Consider the following 24,539-nt stretch of genomic DNA (forward strand, 5'->3'; position numbering starts at 1 on the left):
CATGATGAAAGACCACAAACATTCAAGGTGATCGTGATTCATGCTATTTTTTTTTTTTTTTGCCATTTTACTTAAGAAAGCATTTTTATGCCTCAATGGTTTATGTTCCTGTGTTAGGGAAACAAGTTTCATAAAAATGTAAGTACAAAACACAAACAGGGAAATTCTACCCTGACACCGAAATTCTCTTTTAGAGAAGGGGATTTTTAAAAACCTGTTGAGTTACGCTGTGAGAAGTCAATGCTTGACCCACTTCCCAGGGTGAAGGGGGGGGGGGTGCCTGGACATCTAAGGGTGTAGGCAGTGACAGGACGGAACACTGTCTTCCAGCAATTATTCCAAAGTGAACCTACAGTTTTGTTTGCATGGAAATTTGTTCCCAAGGACAGAGCTGGTTTTCTAAGGCACCAGCTGCACACTGCTCCTGAAAATCGGACTCAGGGGTGAGGTTGCACCGCTGGACCCCAGACACACCCCTCCCTTGGGGCTCACATGGGTAAGGGAGCCTGTTTTGGCTTGCAGACTGCTAGGTGAAGATAGGGGTGGCTTTCCTAATGGCAAACAAATGCAACAGAGAATGCTCGCAGGAGACTAAGCGCTAGCTTGTGGTACTTTATGCGGTAAGCATGGACAGAAGTCCTTCTTCTCTGCACATTTCAAAAATGGGATGCATCTTAAAGTCATGTGATGTTGCAGGCAGGCAACACAACCATCCAAGTGTAGCCTGTGGCATCGGCTGGCCTGAGGCAGCCAGGCTGGCAAGGCGGCTGGAGCCCAAAGGCTGGGGTATTTAGGGAGTTCCGGTTCCCACAATCTCTGGGAAATTGATCGCCTATAATATACTGGAGCAAAGCTGAGGTTAGGTTTCTAACTAGAGAAAGTTTACAGTTCTTTTAGCTTCGTGGGATCTAAGGCATCAGATGGTGTGTGTGTTGCATTCAGGGCACACAGAGAAGGGGGTCAAGAAGGGGGTTTCAGAAGGTAGGACCTCCCCGCCCCCCACAAAGTCTCCCCAGTAGGAGGCAGTCCTGGCAGGGGCTCTGGAGAAGCAGGCACTGGTGGGTGGCCTGAACCTGGCCTGGTGGGCCAGGAACCCACGCGTGGCACACAATTTCATCCTCAGAAGAACTCTGACAATATGTGTACCACTAGAATCCCATTTTACATTTGAGGAACCTGAAATGCAGAAGAGTTAAGATATCAGCAGATTCATTTTTTAAAGATTTTATTTATTTATTTGTCAGAGAGAGAGAGCACAAGCAGAGGGAGAAGCAGACTCCCTGCTGAGCAAGGAGCCTGATGCAGGACTTGATTCCGGGACCCTGGGATCATGACCTGAGCTGAAGGAAGCTGTTTAACCGACTGAGCCACCCAGGCTTCCTGGCAGAACCATGTTTGAAGCCACATCTGGAACACCAAAGTCTGCACCCTTAACCCCTGCATGCTCCTGCCTCACTCCATGCGCATCCAAGGGAAAGTAAGCCAAGGTGCCTGGCGGAGGGGGAAGACCCCTGCAATGCGGGGCCTGGCTGCCCCTGGCTCTGGAAAGCTCCCTGTCCTGTCGAGGCTTGCAGTGTCACTTGCTACAATGACCCCAACCCAATGCCCTCGAGGCCGCTACTGCTGCTGGTGGCCCAGAACTGTCACATCTGCCACACGGCAGGTGCACAACGGCTGGATCCCATTCCATGGATTCCTTGCATGAGAGGTTGTCATTCATTTGTAGGGCTTGGAAGGAATGGGAGAGGCAGGCATTTAGTTCTTTCAATGTTCCCCATTGATTTCCATGAACTTGCCCACTATTTTATCGAGTCTTCTCTGAGCAAGGAATGACGCCGGGAGTACACAAAAGCAAGCAAGTCGTTCTTGTTCATACAAAGCAGGGAAAGAAAACATTGAACCAAAGTTTCGAGCACTTGCTCTGGGATGCTAGACAAGGCACTTATCTTTATTGATCTTCAATTACTCATGTCTTAAATGGGTCTAAAAGTAGATTTGTAAATTCAATTAAAGGATTATCCTTTTTTTTGGTTTTAGAGATTTTATTTATTTATTTGACAGAGAGAGAGACAGCGAGAGAGGGAACCCAAGCAGGGGGAGTGGGAGAGGGAGAAGCAGGCTCCCTGCTGAGCAGGGAGGCCGATTTGGGACTCGATCCCAGGACCCCGGGATCATGACCTGAGCCAAAGGCAGACGCTTAACGACTGAGCCCCCCAGGTGCCCCAATTATTATCATTTTTTTAATTTAAGGTCCCAAGCACAATACTGGCACGTTACTTTTTTCTTTTTTAAATGACAGACAGCTGACACCTTTCAAACCACATAAATAATAAACTAGGGTCTGTGTCACCGTGACAAAGCAACCAGGAAGAAATGCACCTCTGCCAGAGATGTAAAATTCGCTTCTTAAACACACGGCGCTTCCTGTTTTAACACAATCTGGTTCTGCCAGCTTGTCTTGGGCTGTGAAATTATATCTCGTATTTTATTGATACTGTAGGTACCCTCCCACGCCCAACTCCAGCCTGCTTGGTGGGAATTAGGATAATGGAGAAAAGTCCAAGGAAAGGTTTTTTTTTGGAGATTTTCCTTATTCTCTGTCTGATATTTATGGAACACCGCTAAGACGAATTGTGTAAGTTTTGCCTCTCTCAGATTTCCAGAGTTGATATCAGTTAGGGTGATTAATTAGTTTTTTGGGCTCCCATAACAAAGCACCACCGACTGGTCGGCTCGAACCACAGAAATGCACTGTCTCACTGTTCTAGCGGCTGGAAGTCTAAGATCAAGGTGTCCACAGGGTTGGCTCCTTCTGAGGCTGTGAGACAAAGATCTATCCCAGGCCTCTCTCCTTGCTTCTAGTAATTTCTCAGCTGGTGGCAATGTAACGCCCATGTTCAAATGGCATTCTCCCTGTGTGCATGACTGTCTCCAAATGTCCTCTTCATATAAGGACAGCTGTTACATCAGGTGAGTGGTCCCCTGTCCCAAGATGTCCTCATCTTAACTAATTACATCTGCAACAACCCTGTTTTCAAAGAAGTTCTTGAGTACTGAGGGTTAGGACTTCACCATGTGAATTTGGCGGGGCCCACCTGGCCCATAACAGTGACCAATGTATCCCATTTTGCCTGGGACTCCCCCAGTGTGAGCCCCGGAAGTCCTGCATTCTGGGACACCCCTCGGGGAGTGGGCAGAGTTGCGTGGGGCATGGTGAAGAGCAGAGAAAAGGAAAGGTCTCGGTGTTCTACAATAATTTCTGGAGGCATCAGGAGAATCCAAAGGATCTGCAGCTGAACAATGTATCAAGAGATTCTTCTTTTTTTTTTTTTAAAGATTTTATTTATTTATTTATTTGACAGAGATAGAGAGCACAAGTAGGCAGAGTGGCAGGCAGAGGGAGAGGGAGAAGCAGGCTCCTCACTGAGCAGGGAGCCTGATGCAGCACTCGATCCCAGGACCCTGGGATCATGACCTGAGCCGAAGGCAGATGCTTAACTGACTGAGCCACCCAGGTGCCCCATGAGATTCTTCTTGATGATGTGGTGAAGGGCCTCCCGAGTGACTCGTATGTTGGGGAATGTGAAGATATTCTCATGAGCCTGGATAGTCACTGTGCTTTAATACTAACATGAATACAATTAACATTCATACTCGTCAATTTTAGCCTAGAAACATCTTGCTGAAGAGCCGATTTCTTAGGAACTGCCTCTCTGACATTCTCCAACAGAAGGCAATGGTCATTGGTCCTGATCTGGTCTGGAGATGCTCGGGTTGTGAAGGAATGATAGACACCTGGCCGGGTCTTCATACCTGCATCCTCTAAGCCCGCAGCAACCCAGGACAAAGAAACCGATGGTCCAGATTTCTAGGAGAGGAAATCGTGGCACCACGTTCTACCCCGACGGCTCTGCGCTGTTGTATCTGTTTGCTAGGCTGTAACATTGGCTCACACAACAGAAATGTCGGCTCTCCCGGTGCTGGGGGCTGGACGTGAGATCGAGGTGTTGCCGGGGTGGGTTCAGTCCGAGGGCTCCGAGAACCTGTTCCGTGCCTCCCCCCAGTTTCTGGTGGTTGCTGGTCATCTTTGGTGTTCCTTGGCTTAGAGCAGCACCACCCCGATCTCTGCCTCCATCTTCACTGGCAGTCTGCCGGGCCCTGTGACTATTTCCAAATTTCCCTTTTGATAAAGACAGCAGTCATCTTGGATTAGGGGTCCATCCTCCTCCAGGATGACTTCATCTCAACTAATTATATTTGCTATTTCCAAGTACATTCACATTCTTAGTTACTGGCGGTTAGGGCTTTATCATATGAATTTTTGAGGATCACAATTCATCTGTAACAACTGTTTCTGTTGGGAGTTAAACTGTATTAAGACCACTGAGATCTCCCAGACGGACGGTGCCACCTTACCACAATGTGCTCACCTCGTGATGTTTGCATGAATTGAGATGCTATTAAAATGCAGGTTATGATGTGGTGTTTCTGGGGTGGGGCAGAGAGTCTCACAAGCCTGTGTTGCTGGTCCAGGGGCCCCTCCGAGTAGCCAGAGCCTATACTCTCTCAGGCACATCTGTAGGAGGAAAAGAAAGATTTGCAAGAGGCACTCAGAACAGTAACCTCAATGCCTGCTCAGACTCAGTGCTCATGGGATGCTGAGTGAAGCCCCGGATACTCAGATAATGAGAGAGACACCCAAGCTGGTCTGCATGCAGCTAAAACAGGTACACACAGCTGCAGGCACATATGCTGATGATTGCTAATAAGCCTGTTTCATGACCTGATTTCTCTGTCCATCTCACATAACATCATTAGTTAGACAGATTGCACTGGGCTGCTCACTCTAATTAGCACGATGAGCAGAGCCTGATGAGCGGCTGGCAGAATTGCTGAACCCAAAGCCTTGGAGCGCACAGAGCTCTGCCTCAGCTTCAGGCAGGGACCTGGGCTCTGGGACCTGTTCGAAAGGCCAGAAGGCTCAGCCCCACCTGATGCTCTGAGGCTCAGTAAACCTAGGGGGCGGTGGTGGTGCAACACCTCACCTTGTCCTCAGAGGAAATCTCCAGTTTTAGTCTTTTGTTAGTGGACCCACGTTGCAGGAAAAGGAGGACAAAATGCTAATAAAGGGAGAAACCCAAGGAGGTGAGCAAGGTTGAGCAGACAGAGCAATCGGGGGTGCTGGAAAGGGGCTTCTTAGGAGCCCCCCCTCCATTTCTCCTGTCCATGGTACCTGCACTTCCCTATGGAAAAGCACGAAATCAGGGAAAATAGGGACACCATATTAAAATCAAGCTACAGAAGGTTGGGTGGGAAACCAGACACCAGGAGCAGTGAACCACTTGGGGTGAAGGATGGAGAAAGTCCTTTCTTCCACCAGGAAACTGACCTGGCTGGGCTTCTCTGGGGCCAAAAGTGCCTTCCTGTCCTGTAGGAGAGAAGCATCATTAGCCCTGGGGCAGAAGAGGCCAGATAAGGCTTGGAGGTCTCCTAGCCTTCCCCTGGGACAGTTGGGTTAGCTTTTCCACCTAGTAGTGCGGTTTCTGGTGAGATAACACTTGGGGGGAGGATGGACGGCACATGGTCTGGGCAGGTGGTGGGAGCAGCAAAAGGTCCCTAGATCAGGGGGACACCAGGGGTGAGTAGAGCTCGAGGCAGAACAGGCTACATTAGGGGGATGATGTCGCTGCCCTTGGCCTGCCATTGACCTTGTCTTTCACCACCATCCCCTCGACTTCAAAACTCGTGTCAAGGAATTGAATCCCACTTTGGCAAACTGCAGATTAAGAGAGATCCCACAATACCAACGGGAGAACAGAAGACTCAGAACCAGATGGTACAGAACCCAAAGCCACTCTTGTCCCTCCCTGGTTGTGCGACCTAGGACAAATTCCTAACATCTCCAAGCCTGTTTTCCGTTTATAAACAAGGACCAGCATTCTTTTCTTCGTGAGGTTTTTGAGAAGACTAAACGAAATGATTCAAGGCACAAGAGTGTGCAGGGCACGCAGTCCTGCACAATAACCACTGGGCATTCCAGCGCAGCTTTGTAAGGTCTCAGTGATGAGCCATGAAAAATGCCATTTTGTTTCTTTTAGGTCCATTTGCTCTTCTGGAAGAGGTCTGCCGTGGAATGGTGTTTGCACCTTCTCTGCTGAGTAGCAGGAACAGGGTGCGTTTGTGGTAGCCACACTTACGAGATGCTGAGGACTGTGTGTTGTCTATTTTACCAGGACCATTGTTTAGCATTACTTCTACATTTCTACAAAAAGGCAGTGGTTCTCAGGTAGGATGATTTTATCCCCCTCCCACCAGCAGACCATTACCAACGTCTGGAGACCTTTTCAGTTATCATGATAGGGGTGGTGCTCCCGGCAGCCCGTGGTACTGGCTAGAGATGCTGTTAACTATCCCACAATGAACGTGAATTGTTGGGCCCTAAATGTCAACAGTGGCATGGTTGAGAAAGCCTGCGTTAGAGGAAGTCAGCCAGATACGATCAGAATTACCTGAATTACCTTCTGTGAGTAGGATATGCATTAGTGAACCATTAATTAAGGGGCTTCTTTTATGGGCCTTATCTATTTAAATCTGTGCAACACTATAAAGCTCCACTCTGTTTCAGCTTGAGCCACGTGTGGCATGATGATTGCATGCATGTAGATAATTTCTGCATGTAATGCCCTTCAAAAGTGAGCACAATAATGAAAACATGCTTCTGTCTAAGACAGAAAGCAGGTGCAAAGGGTGATGCACTAAAAATGAATTTTTTTTTTTTTTGCATCTAGCTATGTTTGAGGCAAACTGAACCAGAACCTTGACATTTGCAGACCTTCAAAAATAAACTTGCAAATAGCACTTAGTTTGTATTTGCTGTGTTTGATGTGATGATTAGATGAGGACCTATATCAAATAAAAACAAAAGCACACTGAGATATGAACACGGGGCTGTTGACTACGTTTGCTGAATGTTTTACAGACACTGATATTAAATTTGTGCCTTAACAACATTTCTTATTGCAAATACCATCAATGATTAGGGTTATTTCCAAATATAAGGAGTTTATAACCCCAGAAACCACTGTATTGGAACAACTATTTTAGAAAAAAAATCACAGAATCTTACGGGAGAAATATTTTCAATTAAAATAGCCAATCAGAATCACTTTCTGGGCATACAACATTACAAAACACTGCACTGGTTTGGAAAAATAAAAAAAAATATGTGAGCTATTACGTATAGTTGGAATCTCAAGGATATTATGATATAATCATGGAGAAAAATCAACTCCATGATTTATTCTTTTATAAGTCCAATCAGCATTCTTTTTGCTTTCCTACAATGTGCTAGGCCCTGGGGATATCAGAACAAACTGGGTGTTCAATGTCCCTTTCCTACCATGTTTCCATCCAGTGGGGCTGACGGACGTTGAACAGGCCATGAAGTGTTCGGGTGGGGATGCACTTGGCATTGAGTGTTGCTAACAATCGTTGGACAGGATGAGGAGCATCACACCTCATCCTGTGGTTCTTCCAAGTGAGAAGCTTAGAGAGTCCGGTGAGCAGGGCATTCCCGTGCGCCAAGAAAGACAAGGTGTTATTAAGGAAAAGAGTGTCTCAGTAGTGCCTGTTTGTGGAACGGAATAAAACTAGGCCATTAGGGATGAACGATCATTTTTATCTGAGTCTAACTGCATCTTTCCTACGGGAGAACCTGGGTTAGTTGGAGGGTAAATCCTGAAAAGTAAAGCTGCAGGATGTTACTCTAAAATTCAGCTGGTGCCCAGACCCCCTGGCATTGCACTAAATTGAGTTAGGTATCGCTGGTGCTCACTGGCTGGTGCTGGACACCGTGGTTTCCTGTAACAGTGTATGCAGCTCCAGTGGAGAGATCCTGCTTTTGATCTGTGGATCATCCTAATTCTAGAATGTTGTGCTGGTACAAGGACTCTACCTTTTCCCTGGGGATGGTAACTGTTCCACGCAGAATGGGCTAAAATTATTTTCTAAATTTTGGGGTATGTCTTATTTTCCCCAAGATGCAATCAGAATTTCAAAATAGCTTCTTTGTTCAAGAACCAGATGAAAGCAGCAGTTTGCCTGAATTTGAATTTCCCTTCACAGCCGCAAGCAGCGAACATGTGCAGTAGCCTTCTGTGAATGCAAAGATGTCTTTAAAATAGAACTGGAGTGTTTTCTAGGCAGCATTCGAGACAAAAGTTGGAGCTAAAAGGGACCTGAACATCTTGTGACTAATTACTCCTTCTTTTCTTGTGCTGTGTTTGTCATTTGCCTCCATTCACAGTCTCGAGAAATAATGACCCAGCTGAAAAATTAAAAACAAACCTCATCTAGGCTCCATCTCTGAAAACTCCTGACAACGCCTTTAAAAGAATCTTGGTTGTTGTCCTTCCAGGGTCCAAGAGAAAAGACAGAATCTGAGGCTTCCCTCCCTGCCTGCTGGTAGACCGCGGGCTTGAACGCGCTCAAATCCACAAGCCACTGATTCATTCTTCATTCAGATCCTTATCAAGAACTCAATTAATGGCCTGCTAAATCTGAACTTGCTCAATTACATTCCCGGGCCCATCGCTAAAAACTTAAGTAGCTTTAATTAGTTTTTATTGAAAAGCATAAATAATGTAAGTATTGACTCTCTTGGATTTAAATTTCGGTTATTGGAAATACTAAGGCATCAAGGCATTTTCATTACCGCCTGAGTGTCTGGTGAATCACGGCAGGATGGCTTTTTAAAGATATCCTATAAACGTTCCCTGGTCTGTTATACAGGCCCCTCTAAAAGCCACGCTATCCTTGTAATTGTGAGCTTAACAGTTTTAATCTGTTCGGATGTGGGCCTCAGGAGGAGAAGAGAAAAATCTAGATTTCAATTCGCTTTTATTCTCTGACCTTGCGCAGCGCCGTATCCCTTGGTCAAAATTCCTGACTCTTGTGGGTTCCCGTTGGTATTTTGCAGGACTGGCTGGAGGCAGCAAACTCTCAGGGTGTCAGCCAGATTGTCTCCTATGAGGGACATTCTCCACTCCCACCACTGCTAGTGGCTCATCTGTGCGCCAACAGATCCTTCCACTGGCCACGGGGGCAGCCTCTGAACCACACGTGTGGTTAGGATGTTAGAATTAAGCGTTCTCATTCCGAATCCAAGTGCGCTCCTGACTCTTCCACCTCTGGAATTCAAAGCTGACTCATAACCATCCAAAGGCATTTTAGCTGTGAGCTGCGCATCCACCCGCCAGACCTGTCTTGTTCTGATTTTCCCCCTAAAACACTCAGGTCAACTCTGAAGGCATGCCCATTGTCCACAGCGTCCCTCGCAATATGACTCCTTTCCGAAGAGCTTGTGCATTTATCCTGGACATAAATACGTTATCAACTTGCAAGAAAAATTCCAGCATAGAAAGCCACCGTCAGGCAGTAAGTCTGCCTCTTGTTGTCTCTGCAGCCCGGGAATTGGTCTGCATGGCAAAGGAAGGCAGTGTGCTGAATTGCTTTGATAAACTGGGTTTTCACAGATCAGTCTCTTTCCGAGCTGCGCACACATTACTTCTCTGAAGATGGAGCCAGAGATATTTCACAAAGACAGCAGAGTTTATGAGAATAGAAGAGGAGATAAATCCCTATCTTTTCTCGAAAAGAACCAATAAGCCGTGTTTCTCTTGCTGCAGTTTTGGAGTTGGACATCTGTAACTCATTAATTATCCACAACTGTCGCTCCAATCAATTAATTGAAAGAATTAAGGTACATCGTAAGGATATAAATAAATTTACTTTCTCTCTTATTTTCTTTTAAACTGAGAGCTGCATCCGACCACAAAGTTGTTTACAATCTTTTTGTCTTGACATATCACCATATTCCTTATTTCCTGGGAGTCACTGTCTAGTATTCGGAGACTGAAAAAAATGCAGCTTCTTGCTGAAAGCCCCTCTCCTTCTCGCCTCTCCTCTATCTCTCTGCACTTTGCTATGTTTTTTTCCCCAGACTACCTCCCCTATCCCTCTCATTCCTTACCTCCACATAGAGGAGCTATTGATGCTTTGGTCCTAATCAGAAATTATAGCAGAGAACAAGAAAAGTATTTACATTTTGATTTATAAATTGAGTTCTTAAAAAAGAAAAAATAAAAAGGACCCTTCTTGCCTGGTTTATCTCGAGAGAGAAAAGAACTTATGGGCCATCTGGTTTTAATCCAGTTTTCTCATATTGCTTAGTTTTCTGTTTGAAGCTGATCAAACTTCTGGTACGCTTGCAGTAGATTCCTTCAATGCCTTCACCATGAACCAAATATTAGAATTGTTCAGTTCAGCATGTACTGAAATCAAAAGAACTGTTGTCTGTGAAATAACCACATCATAGTTTGGTAAAATCAGATTGTCATGTTTCTACCTTCTTTTCTTTATTTTTATGTTTTTTTAAAGATTTTATTTATTTGACAGAGAGAGAAACAGCGAGAGAGGGCACACAAGCAGGGGGAGTGGGAGAGGGAGAAGCAGGCTTCCCGTGGAGCAGGGAGCCCGATGCGGGGCTCGATCCCAGGACCCTGGGACCACGACCTGAGCTGAAGGCAGAAGCTTAATGACAGGGCCACCCAGGCGCCCCTCCACCTTCTTTTATTTTTTTATTTTTTTTTTAATACTGTTTTTTGTGGGTTTTTTTTTTTTTTTTAAGATTTTTTATTTATTTATTTGACACAGAGAGAGAGACAGCGAGAGAAGGAACACAAGCAGGGGGAGTGGGAGAGGGACAAGCAGGCTTCCTGCTGAGCAGAGAGCCCAATGCGGGGCTCGATCCCAGGACCCTGAGATCATGACCTGAGCTGAAGGCAGACGCTTAACGACTGAGCCACCCAGGCGCCCCTCCACCTTCTTTTAAAATGGCATTTATTATGAGGCGCCTGGGTGGCTCAGTTGGTTAAGCATCTGCCTTCGGCTCAGGTCATGATCCTGGAGCCCCGGGATCAAGCCCAGCATCGGGCTCCCTGCTCAGCGGGGAGTCTGCTTCTCCCTCTGCCCTCCACCCCACTTGTGCTCTCCTTCTCGCCCTCTGTCTCTCAAATAAACAAAATCTTTAAAAATAAAAATAAAAATATGTACTATGTATATGAACACACATATGTACCATAGATGATGTACGTGTGTATGTATACATATATACCATTTATAATATAATGTACTATTTGATATATGTAATATGCATATATACTGTTTATCTCGATGAATGATAAAATGAATTCCTTTATACCCAGACTTTCCAGGTATGAGCATACCTTACCCTCTGGTTTGGCCCTCAGGGCCCTGAGTTAGCTATTGAGCCTAAAGGCAAATCTGGGAACATCGGAGCTTGACAGCAGACCTTCCATGTGTCCTGCCTCACCACGTGGGCGAGATCAGGTAACAGAGGTTTGAAGCTTCTCCTATGGGCGCTAGGGAGATCAGGAGGATTTTTGAGGGGGGAACAGCCATGATTTATCTCTGTGTTTAACGGCAGTGTGGAGGGTGGCTTGGACTCCCTATGAATGTAACATCCCAAACGTCCACTGGTTCGCCCCAACTATGTTTGAGACGCTGCAGCATCCTGTAAGTCTTGGCCCCGACAGCTTACTGATTGTGGTCATACTGACCTGGGATCACCTATTCTGTTTCTTCACTGTACCAACGTGCGTTGTCCTAAGATAGTGTGGTTGGGACAGTCCCCAAATCACGGAAGTCTATTGTTGAGTATCTCAAGACTAGTGTCCACTCAGTCAGTCCATCATTGATCCATTTATTTGTTGATTCATTCCAGAGCTGATATTGAGCACCAACTACATGCCAGGCACTTGGTAAGGCACTGGGAACAGACAGGAATACACTCGCTAAACAAAGGGAAAGCACATCAAGGCTGAGGAGAGGCCTGCTGGCCCTTAGGATTCCTCCAGAAAACCACGCATATTAGAAGGTCTCTGGGAAGGAAAGAAATGACCAAGAAATAGGAGAAGGATCCAGATAGAAGTTGTGAGAGAGGGATAGAGAAGCAGATGAGGCAAAACCATGGGCCACATGAAAGCCAGGATTTGGAGCAGTCCTGGCCTTTGGTTTGATTCAAAGTATCAATATACGTGAAACTATTTTAAGAAAAATTATTGTGCTCTAGGAACTTAATAATTGTGTTTTCCTTTTTTTTTTTTTTTACTACCATCCATTTAGTATGTCTTATAACCATAGTTGGAATAGCCATATTTAAAATGAGACTTGATTATGCCATTTATTTAGACAAACCCCCAGTGAGGTCTTTAAATGAATATATTTAGAGACCAAAGCAGGTTAACGAATATTTCCCACAAAATGTAGGGGAATGTAGGAACGTATTTTTTTTTTTTAAAAAAACAGAAATCCTCTTCTGATGTATCTATAATTGGTCTAGTTTCAGCTAAAGCAGATTGATAGAAGCATAATAAATATCTTTCAGAGAAATACTAAGAACTTCGTGTGAATAATAATTCATGAAAATATTTACAGAGCCTAATTTATTTGCAAGGCACTGGGCTCTTGTTGAGACTTAATCCTCAAGAGGAAAGGATATCCCTGAGACTGAAGGCTGAGAAATGACCATGGATGCATTCCAATAGAGTGGTAGAAAAGGAAGTCATGTGACACAGGGATTAAGGATACTAAGAAACTTCAGGCCACGTGGGGGTGTCAGTGTGAAAGGACAAACCTGTCAAGGTGCTCAGAGAATGCCTCCTTGTGCTTTTGGATAGTAGAAGTTTATAGACATTAAGCTCTCCCTGCTTCCTTCTCTCCCTCTCTTCTCTCTGTATCAAGAACACAGAGATTGGAGGAGGTGATCGGTGCATAATTTGCTTGGAGAGAAGAAGTTCTCGAAGACTGTTGCATGTTCAGTGTAGCTGGCTGCAGGACTAGGTTTTTGAGTCTGCCTGTTTTGGAATCAGAGAGATTCACGGTGATGTGGAAAGAGCCTGTCCTTGGCAATCAGATAGAACTGAGTTCAAATTCCAGCTCTTCACTTTATAAGGTGCGTGACACTGGGCAGGGCGCATGACTTCTCTGACTCTAGGTTTCTCACCGTGTAGTGAAGATGGTCACCCCATTGTGAGAATATACGTGAAGTCCTTCCACACAGCAAGAGCTCAGCAGGGTATATGTCTCCCTCTCCACCAGTAGCCACTGGCCACGTGTTGTTTTCAAACACTTGAAGTGTGGAAATTTCCATCCCACATGGAAATGATGATGTTTGAATATATTGGATTCAATAAAATCAATTATTCCAATGAATTTCTCCTTATTCCTTTTATTTTATTAAATGTGGCCACTAGAAAATTAGAAACTACATATGTGGCTTCCATTGTATGTTCATTAGGTAGATATTCTAGATATTCTCCTTATTTGAAGGGGGCTAATGGCCTAGTACCTTTAGGATGGGAACAATGATCAGAACTCCCAAGAAACTGGGGACTAAGCTGGGAGAATGTTCTGAAGGAACCAGAGGCATCAAGAGGATGGCAGGGAGGGGGGACAGAGGAGAGGCAGCAGGTGTTTGAAGCAATGATTGGAAAATGAGAACAGATAATTTCAATAACTTCAGCTGAGGGGAAGGCACAGCCCTGCATTTTGGGGGAAGCAGTTTATTTTTCTCCCTCATGGAATTGAAGTGAGTTAGTGTATTTGTAATATTGGGGGACCAAAATGTGTTTGTGGAGAGTCCTGAGTTGGCTGATCTGCTGATGGGAGGCAAGTTAGCGGTAGGTAGGACCCACAGAAGAGGTGCAGAGGGGGTGGAGGCAACCCATGGTGCAGCATCCCCTCACACGGACACTCCCTGGGGCTCCATACCCCGGGACTCCCGCACCGTGCTCATGTAGAGGGTCCCTCTTCCCCAGCGTACCGCCCGGGGTCTTAGCCAAACACATTGTACACTGCCTTGTGGAGCCTCTATCAGCTTGTGGGGAGAGGCTGTATGTACATAGTTTTCTCTTTAGATTGCATACTGAAACATTATTTTTGGAGCTCTAAAGAACTGTGGAAAAATTAGATTACAGAAAAAAATGTAGTGAAAATATCTAATTATGCTTAAATTCAAAAAGCCCAACTGGAAGGCCAGAGGGGGAGTGAAATTGAGGAGAGAGAAAAAGATGCACTTTAGACCTAATGCAGCTTGGTTTATAGGCTCAGTGTGAATGTTTACTTGTACAGTTTTCAACATTTTATTGCCATTTTTTCCCCCTCTCGCGGCTTGAAGTCAGTATCATTCTCTCAAGTGCAGATGGCCGGCTTTGGCTTATTTTGTTTTCATGGCTGGCCATGTGGAATCCACTCAGACACTTCCTTTGCTGTAACCTTCATTGTCCTACCCCCTTCATCGCTCTCAGTTGGATCTATCCTGGGAATCCGGTCCTTGATTGCAACTCCTCTTTACCTCCGTGGGATCTTTGATGCAGAAACCATTACATATGCATTTTTGGGGGCTTGAATTTTGGTTAGGAGCTTGGGTCTGTGTCAACACCCTGTAATCTAAAAGCAGTGCCATGAATAGAACTGACAGATAAAATACAGCTGAGAAGTCTCAGAAATAATCAAAGTTTGAGCAATGGAGCAAATGTTGGGCACGAAGCTTAAAAAAAAAAAAAAAAAAACCTGGGAAGTGGGAGGAAAGGAGTTACACTAGTTATTTCAAGGAGAATTGAATTGTATTTGTGCAGTAAAACTAGTTGCCTCGAATTTGCTTGCTCTTTGCACTTCTGCTGACTTTTACAAGGACCATCTGGGTTAAGCACGGTGGCTTTGCAATGACTTCCCCAGCCTCTATCTATGTAGAAGAAATTAAAATGGTAAATTAGGATAGGAGCTTCAGCCCTTTTGCAGAAGATGACCCAGCTGTCCCACCAACAGCGTGTGGCGGTAAATTTTTATGACTGCTGACAGATGCTCACACGGCTGTACCTGGGCAACAGAAGCCTGGGCTCTGGAAGCTGAGAGCACCCCGTGGAAATCACAGTGGGACCACTGACTGGCTGTGGCCAGTGGACAGCTTCCTCGCCTCCCAAAATAGGATGTCCTCAGCTATAAAATGGAGTTAATCATACCTACATTGCTGGGTGTTTTCGAGGATGTAATGAAGATATCTTTGTGAAATACAATGCCCAGTGCTTGGTAGACAAGGTACCCGGAGAATCCGGTTGCTTTTCCTTAACTCTTTGTTTTATCTGTCACTGGTAAATTCTAGGCATCGCCCAATAGGTGTGCCGTGTGTGTGTGTGTGTGTGTGTGTGTGTGTGTGTGTGTGTGTGTGTGTGAAGTCAAATGTCTTCAGTGAAGAACGAATCTATTACTTTGAACATATTCATTAGTTTTTCAACACAAGGGAGTTAATTGGGCCAAATAATCATGTAAGTATGAGTTTTGGTGTACCCTCATAAAGTAGGCATGAAAGCAGGGTAGAGTCTCAGGACCCCAGGTTCTGGGATCCCCCTGGTACTGTCTTGAAGGCAGTGGTGGAATGGAGAAATTGGTTAGAGCCAATCAATCCTTTGGCTGGTGCCATTGAAAGGAATTGAGTCACTGTGGGTAACGGGCTTTCAAGTGAGGCTTACTGCCACGTACAAGCTCATAAAGTTTTGGTAAGGGATGTCTCATGTCACAGTTTTGTCATCTTGAAATGGGATAATAACAAGCATCTCATAGTTATTGGTTGTGAGAATTAATGACTTAGTCCATGCACAATGCCTATATGTGGCATCCTCTCAACAGATGAAGCTAGGTTACTATTGTTATTGCCACCAGCATTTTTATTAAATTTCTACTTTCAAGACTCCTGAAGCTACCTCGATTTCCATCCTCTTGTGACCCTGGATTTCCGTCCTGCCTGTCAATCCTGTTCCCACCTGATGTCCCTCCAAAGATTCCTAATAACCCAGAATCATATTTCTCTCACTGACTCTTACAAGACACAGAGGTTTGATCACAAAAATATTAAAATGCCTTTCTACCTACCCTCAAATATTATTTACCATGACTGACTGATGGCTTTCTGTACCAACTTGAAGAAAATCTTTAAATTTCCTTTATTTAAACAATTGAAGGCTGGTCTTCTTGAAGTCACTTTTATTGTGATTTCCCTACCTGTTATTACTTTAGTCTCCATTCCTAAACATTTACAGAGAAAGAAAAGACGCGCTCTTCCCTAAGCTGCTCCCCATTATTTAAAACAACTCCATTTATTCATATTAAGAAACTTGGAGTCATTGTCTCATTTTTGTCACTCCTGCCAAATAAGATCCAGTGCAACCTGGGCCCCTGTAACCTGCCCAACCATACCTTCTAATGCTCTGGTCTCTCCTATCAGAGGCCGTGGCTGTCTACCTCTGCCCTGCTTCCCTCCCTGGCCTTGTGTGCACGTGGCCCTCACCTGAATGCTTACTCTCTACCTGTCAGAATATTCTTTCACTGGTTCCACGAACAAAAGTGCTTTTGCCTATTGTGTTCCCTCATGTATCTCCACTACACAGACATATTCTTGGCACATAGTAGGTGCCAAATGAATATTTGTTGAGTGGATGTTGAGAAAACTATTACAGGTTAGGTAAATTTTCCAGAGTTCAAAACCTATCACCTGGTAGACTGGGGAACTAAAACTATGTCTGCTGGGCCCCATAAGCATATGCTTTGTTTCAGACAGTTAATAAAATAATTTGGGATGTTACCACTTTTCTAGTCTCTGAATTTATCTTTTCTTTGAAGCTTTGGTAAAATCACTTATAAAATCATCTGGATTAGTGTTTTATTTTTTGGAATAGTTACAGATTCAAATTCTTTGTTATAGGACTTCTGGTTTTCTATTTCTTTTTGAGTCAGTTTTTCTAAGCTATATTGTCTAAGAGTCTGTTTCTTCCAGGTTTTCACATTTATTGATGTAAAGTTGTTTAAAATTATTTTGGGGGCCCTAGACCATCCACTAGTTCAGTGATTCACCAGAGGGACTCACATTCCTCCACATAAAGTTTTCCTCACAAATAGGATTTATTGCAGCACAGGATAGAGTATAACAGAAAGAACATACTTGTAAAGTGAAGACTAGACGGTCAGGCACAGGATTCTAAGCAGTCCCTCCCCGAGGGGGTTGTACGGTTGTGATTTTTTTCCAGCTGCACGCCACAGAGACGGATGTGAGATGTGTTATCACCCAAGGAAGCCCACTTGGGTTTTGGGGTCCAGAGTTCTTATAAAGTCTTAAAGTAGCTGTACAGTCAGTCATGGTGCTGATCCCAAACCAGGTGCACTGGGTAAATTTTCATGATTACTTTAAGTGATGCTGCCAGAGTGAGATATCCTGATCCACCGCCTTGGGTATACAGAACAGCATCCTAATCACAGACTGCTTAAATATTCCAGGGATTAAGATCTTAGAGTTTGACCCAGGGGTGGTACCAGGGCTCCAGGTGTCCTCAGAGAGAAGCAAGAATTGAGAAAATCAGACCTGCTGTGTTCTCTCTTTCTTCACAGCAATACCCTCTTATCCTTGCATTTATATTTTTTTTCTAAATTTGTGTTGATGTCTTTCGCTTAATCATTCCTGCTAGAACTTTATACTCATTTCAAATGTATGCAGCAATATTAGATACTCTATAACAATGTATAAAATATATGTTATGAAACCTACATTTTATAACATTTACCTGTATGTTTGATACTACTATATATTATATTCTGTATATGTTCTGTATTACATACACAATATAGTTTATCTACTCAAATCTATTGTATATTATTCATTTTCCCTCTCATTTTCATCATTTTTCCTTCTATTTTCTTTGGAGCTATTTTGTCAAGGCTTGGTTTATATCCTGGTGGTTGGTCACAGTTTTGGTAAATATTGCAGGTGTGCCTGAAAGTAATGTCTATTCTTTCACTGCTGGGTGCAGTGTTCTAAATATGTGCACCAGATCAAACTAGTTAATGTTCTGATCTATAGCCTTCCTGCTTTGTTTGTATGATTCTTTGACTTTTAAAGAACTAAAGGAGATGTATTAATTTGTTAATTCCTCCTTGCAGTTCTGTAAGTTTTTGATGTATATTTGATGCAAAAGTGTTTGCAATGGTTTATCTAGCCATTCTGTGAACTTTTATCATTATGTATTGACACTTTATATCTAGAAATGCATTTGCCTTCAATTCTCTTTTGTATTATGAATATTGCTTTGGTTGCACTCTTCTTGAAGGTCTTTGCCTGAATATTTCTCCCTTGATTTTACCTTAAAACATTTTGTATAATTTTATGACTCTACGTGGCAACTTGGTAAACCCCCTCCCTAGCTTTGTTTACATAAAAAACTCTCATCCATTTGTGTGAGAATATCTTTATGTACCATACTCAGCAGTCAAAATTTTGTAACTTATGTTACAAATATAAAAATATTTGACACATGGCTGCCAACCAGAATGGTTTCTGGAATGTCTTCCCAATCTACATTCTCATGGTAGGGCGTGTCTTTTGCTTCTCTACACATCCATTCCAGCATTTTCCAGCTTCCTAAGTTTTCTAGAACTCATTTGTGTATAGTGATGTGTTATTTCTGCTCTAACTTGTATTTCTCTGATTACTGTTCAATTTGAGCATCTTTTCATATTTTTATAGACTTTTAGGTTTATTTGTCTGTGAGTTATCTTTACAACCTTTACCCTTTTTAAAATTAGTTGTTTTCTTTATTATTTGCAAGATCTTATTGGCTGTTTTAGAGATGAATCCCTTCCATTTGGGCATGACAAATATCTTCTCCCACTTTGGCATTGTTTAATAAACTTTATTGAATGGCGATGGAGTTTTAATTGTGCTAGATGAGTAAGTGTTAGAGATTTGCTGTACAGCGGAAGGTCTGTAATTAACAATTCGGTCCTGGGCGCTTCGGAATTCACTAAGGAGGTAGATCTCCTGTGAAGTGTTCTTACCACAAAAGAACAACAAAACCAAAGGGACTAGGAAACTCTTGATGGTGGCAACAGGATGGTATCACAGGCATTTGCGGGTGTCCAAGCTTATCAACCGTGCACATTAAATACATGTGGTTCTTTCTATCAATTATGCCTCAAAGAAAGCTGTTAAAAATGAAGTGATCTCATTAAATTTTATCGTTAAATTCACTGTTTTCTTTGTTAGGGTGTATATGTCTGAAGTTTTCCTTCATAAATCTTCTTCCTCTCCCTGCCCCCAAAAAATGTCCTCTTACAATATCCCCTATTAACTTAAAAAAAATTTACTTTTACGTTTAAGTCGTTAATAAAGACAGACTCCACTTTCATACATGACATTCGGTAGAAAACCATTTTTATTTCTCTTCATTCAATGAACCAATTTTCTCATCATGGTATTAAACCACCCGTACTTTTTCTGTTGAATTCTGGTGGCATCTTTATCAAAGGTTATTTTCTTGTGTACAAATCAGTCTATCTCTGGCATCTCCACCTGATTCCATGGTCTTACATTTCTTTTTTTCTTTTATGTTCTTTTATAAGGATTGAGTTGGCTTTGTTCAGCAATTCATGAATCAGGCAACATCCCATCTAGCAAGGAGAGGCAGGCTTCCTTCTACAGACTGTTCTTCAGAGCCAATAAATATGTGTCTTTTACCAAGACTTTGTAATATATCTTAACATCTGGCAGGGAAAGTTCTTACACTCCACTCTTGTTTGTCAAAGTCGACTTAGAGAGTCTCTAATGACACACTGTTATATTTAATTTCAACCCTTTCCCTTGCACATATTTCATACGTGTAAATAGTTAGCATTATATTTGCACATATTTTAATCAAGCCCAGGTCACACTATACGTTATTTTGAGCCTATTTCTCTCGCTGATCATTCTCCACTTCATTTGGATTCTTGCACATTACTGCTAATCATTCTTTTGAATTTCATCATCGTTTATATGTTCCATATTTTAAAAACCAATTTCTTATTGGCAGCCATTTAGATTGTTTCCAATTTTTCACTCTTATAAATTATGCTGCAAAGAGCAGCACTGCACATGCATCTTTTTAAACATCTGTGATTGATTCCTTAGGACAAATTGCTAGAAATGAAGCCCCTTCATCAGAACGCATGTGGTTTTTTTGAGGTTGTCTCCTCATGCTGCTTAACTGTCCTCCGGGTGGTTTGTCCAAAGCTTTACTTTTACAGAAGGAGCATGGTGCACCACTTCCTTTGTGCGCCACAATACTGTTATTCCACCTAATTGTTATTTCAATTGTTATAAAAATTTCTACTTATGTAGGAAAAAAAATATGGGAGAACAGTGTAATTATTACAAGTAGAGGTTGAATATTTTAGGAGTATTTATTGGCCATTAGAATTTATGTGCACATATATTTCTCCTGTTAAGCTTTTTCCAAAGAGGCTCATCTTTTTCTTTTTTCTTTGGAAGAGGTTTTGTTTCTAATGTTTAAGGGATACAAGGGGGGAGGTGAGACAGTGGGTCAGCTGAGTGTCTGGGCACAAACAGAGCTCCCCAGGAGAGAGGGTGCTCAGCCAACTCCAGAAATGGAAGTGCCCTTACAGCCAGGCCCAGTGGGTGAGGGAGGGAGATGAGTCAGACAGGAATGGAACTGCTCAATGTGTGGCCTGAGGGCTGGGCCAGGGCTTTGGATCTGGGGAATGGCACTCATTTCTTTGATTATTACTTGTTTATCTTCTTTTTCTCTACATTTTGGTTCCCTATTGAGGATGGCTTTCTGGCTCTGTTTATTTCTGTTCATTTTATATACTTATATGTTTACTTTAATAAATTAAGTTTTTTAGAACTACTCCTGAACTTTGAGATCATATCTTACACTTATATTCTATTTTCTTAATTCAGCTTCTGAGTATCCCATCACACATTCCTTGCCCCCACTGCAATTTTAAATTCAGCAACTATAACTTTTTGTTTCCAGTTGATCGTTGACTTTGGATTGTTCCATCTTCCTGTCTTTGATAGTGTCATGCATACCACAGGCCCTTGAATGATGTGGGGGGTGTGATTCAGTGTTCAGCACATTTCCTTTCATTTCCTTCAAAGAAAATCTATAGAGTTCTCTGTCTCCATTGCCCCTTATTTCTTAGCTGATGCTTTTTTTTTTTTTTTAATGTCTCGTTCTAGATAAGAACTTCTGTGCACCTCAGACAAGGACTCAGATGGCTTCTGTCCAGATTATCCTTTGATTGGGAAAAATTTAAATTTGCTGTAAATTTAATTTCAGCTAGAATCTTTATTTCTGTGAAGTTCCTCTGTATCCTGGGTATGGTTCCACAGTTAGGTAGGGACAGAATCATCGGGATGACATGTGGGCCCCCAGGCTGATGGTTCTCTTAATTGCTCCTGGGTCCACATGTGCTCCCAGGACCCCTTACTTCTAGTTCTGGCCTTTCCTAAACAGGAGGATAATTGGACTCCTGCCACGTCTCCTTTGTTTCCTTCCCAGGAAGCTGTTTTCTCCTTTCTTTGCTTTATCCCCATCTGCACCATATGCAGCAGAAATGTCTTGTTTCCTAACAGAGCTTGTCTTACTTCCCTATGAAGGTTTCCTCTGTGTTTATTATTCTGTTATCTCAATAGTGATCTGACAGAGTGGAAATCAGACTGGTGCCTACTCTGCTATCTTAGCTGGAAGCTTCTTTATCATAATCCATCATTTCTTTCAGCAGGTGTAACTTTCTACATGGAAACAGTGGAGCACTGCCCAGGTGTTTGAATGGGAGTCATTGGACACAGTGGAAATGTAAAGGAACAATCACTGAGCAGAGTGGTTGCTAAGCTGCAAACCTCAAAAGAAATGTTTGCCCAGTAAACAGCTCTGGGAGTGAGCATCCAGCAAGGAGCTGTGAGAACTCCTGTTTGCCCAAGCTGTGGAAGGGCCTTTGCATACTCCAGGCTGTTAGACTGGCAGTGTCCGGGTGGGGGTAGCAGTTTGAATCTCCTGTTGCCTCCTTATTTCCCATTATTTGGCTATTTCAAATGTGTCTTATGTCTGGGGTTTTCTCTGTAAAATGAAAATAGATGCTCTTTTTCGTGGTGACTTGGAGGTGCTAATCTGCTTTAGGATGAAGCTGAACATCTCTTTCCCAACTACTGTTTGCCAGAAGCTCACTGAACTGGATGATGAATGCAAACTTAGTACCTTTTATGAGAAGTGTATGGCCACGGAAGTTGTTGCTGATACTCTGGGTGAAGAATGGAAGGGTTCTGTGGACTGAATCAGTGGTGGCAATGAAAAACAAGGCTTCCCCATAAAGCAGGGTGTCTTGAGCCATGGCCGTGTCTGCCTGCTGCTGGGTAAGGGGCATTCCTGCTACAGACCAAGGACGACTGAAGAAAGAAAGCACAAATCAGTTTGGGGTTGCACTGAGGATGCTAATCTCAATGGTCTTTACTCGGTCATTGTTAGAGAAAGGTTGAGAAAGATAGCGTTACTGTGCCTCATTGCTTGGGGCCCAACCAAGCTAGCAGAACCTGCAAACTTTTCCATCTCTCTAAGGAAGACGATGTCGACCACTAGGCTCTGAGAAAGCCTCTAAACAAAGAAGGTAAGAAACCTAGAACCAAAGTGCCCAAGATCCAGCATCTTGTTTCTCCACCTGTCCTCCAACACAAACGTCAGTGTGCTGCTCTGAAGAAAGAGCGCACTAAGAAAAATACGGAAGAGGCTGCAGAATATGCTAAACTTTTGGCCAGGAGAATGAAGGAGGCCAAAGAAAAACGCCAGGAACAGATCACCAAGAGACAGAGGCTGTCCCCTGTGAGAGCTTCTACCTCGAAGTGTGAGTCCAGTCAAAATGGAGATTTTCTAAGAGTGACAAATAAATAAGATCAGACATAAAAAAAAAAAAAGAACAAAGAAAAAATAGTTTGGGGTGTCTGGGTAGCTTAGCTGGCTGAGTGTCTGACGCTTGATTTCAGTTTAGGTCATAATCTCAGGGTGGTGAGATTGAGTCACGTGTCAGGCTCTGTGTTCAGTGGGGAGTCGGCTTGTCCCTTTCCCGCTGCCCCTCCACTTGCTCTCTCTCTCAAATAAATACATAGATAGATAAATAAATAAAATCATAAAGAAAACATTTATTGTCTTACGATTATAAATACAATTTAAAAGCATTAAATATTACAAGAAAATTAAAACAATCTCCATTGGAGATTGGCATTTTAATAAAGTTCTTTTCAGCTATTTTCTCTCAAGATATATAACACTATATTATTACACACAATGATTATTTTGCTCTCAGCTAAATCTTCTTGATACCTGTGTATATGGATAAATAAGTCTGCATCATCATCATCTCTGAGGGATGAAGACTTTTCTTTTGGATGGACACACTGTGATTTATTTATTTCCATATCTTATTTCCATTCATAGAGAGCAGTCCCATTTATTCATGATTGCAACATAGTCTCAGTATACTTTTGTTCTATACCTATCTCTGCATGTTTGTTCAATTGTCACTACAGGAGAATTTCCCAGGAATGGCTTCACTAGCTCAAAAGATACACACACCACAAACACACATGTGTATGTATATATATAATATATACATATATATGTTATATATTTCATGTGTAATATGAAATAATTATATATATATGTTATATACTGTATATTTCAGTGGGTAAGTTATACCCACTGAAGGAAATGGATACATGTAAAGAGACTACATATATATAGGATCTTGATATTTGCTGTCAATTGCCTTCTGGGAAGACATGTCCATTTATGCTTCCCAAGAGAATGTAGTCTGCAATTCTTTGTGTAATTGGTCCTTACAAAAAAATGAAAAAAAAAATCTCCCAAAGCTACCTTAAGATGCTTCTGCAAAGCAATGTAACCCCAAATCCCTAAGGTGAAGACACAAGACTCCATGGATGCATAACCATATCCTACCTCAATGTCTGAGACACCACCAGCAACATAACAGGACACAAGAAAGAAACGAGGTCTGGCTGGGTTTTTTTGGACAAGTTGTTAGACCTGTAAAGAGCTTTGAGTTTCTTGAAATGTAGGCATGGGAACTTGTCTCCACACTAATTTTCTATAGAACATCTATTCATGTCTATTCAATTGCTGTTCATGCTATTCCCATATAAGGTCTCCTCAAGTACCTATCATGCTAGAGGAATATGTTTGCTGAATATGCAAAGTGCATTCTGTTCACCTGGAACGTCTTGCTGGGCAAAACTTCTGTTAATGAATGAGAAAAGTAGAATAAGAGAAATAGAATTTGGTACTTATGTTTTTAATCATTTATGGGGGGCAGGATTGTGATGAGCAGGAGTTTTATAACATGTTTTGAACGGTTAATTTAAAAATATTGTGTTCTGAGTAAAATATATATAGTGCCTAATAATATATAACATGCATAGCATATGCATCTTAATCTCCCAGGTAACACTACTGTCTAATAATCAAAGCTTCCTGACAAACTTTGTGGTTTCCCACCCTTTCTAGGAATGAACCCTGGCTTCACCTGGTAATTCTCAAAGCCACGGAGTAGACAAATTGTCCCAA

This window comes from Zalophus californianus, chromosome 12 (genome assembly GCF_009762305.2).
Source record: "Zalophus californianus isolate mZalCal1 chromosome 12, mZalCal1.pri.v2, whole genome shotgun sequence".
NCBI lineage: Eukaryota > Metazoa > Chordata > Mammalia > Carnivora > Otariidae > Zalophus > Zalophus californianus.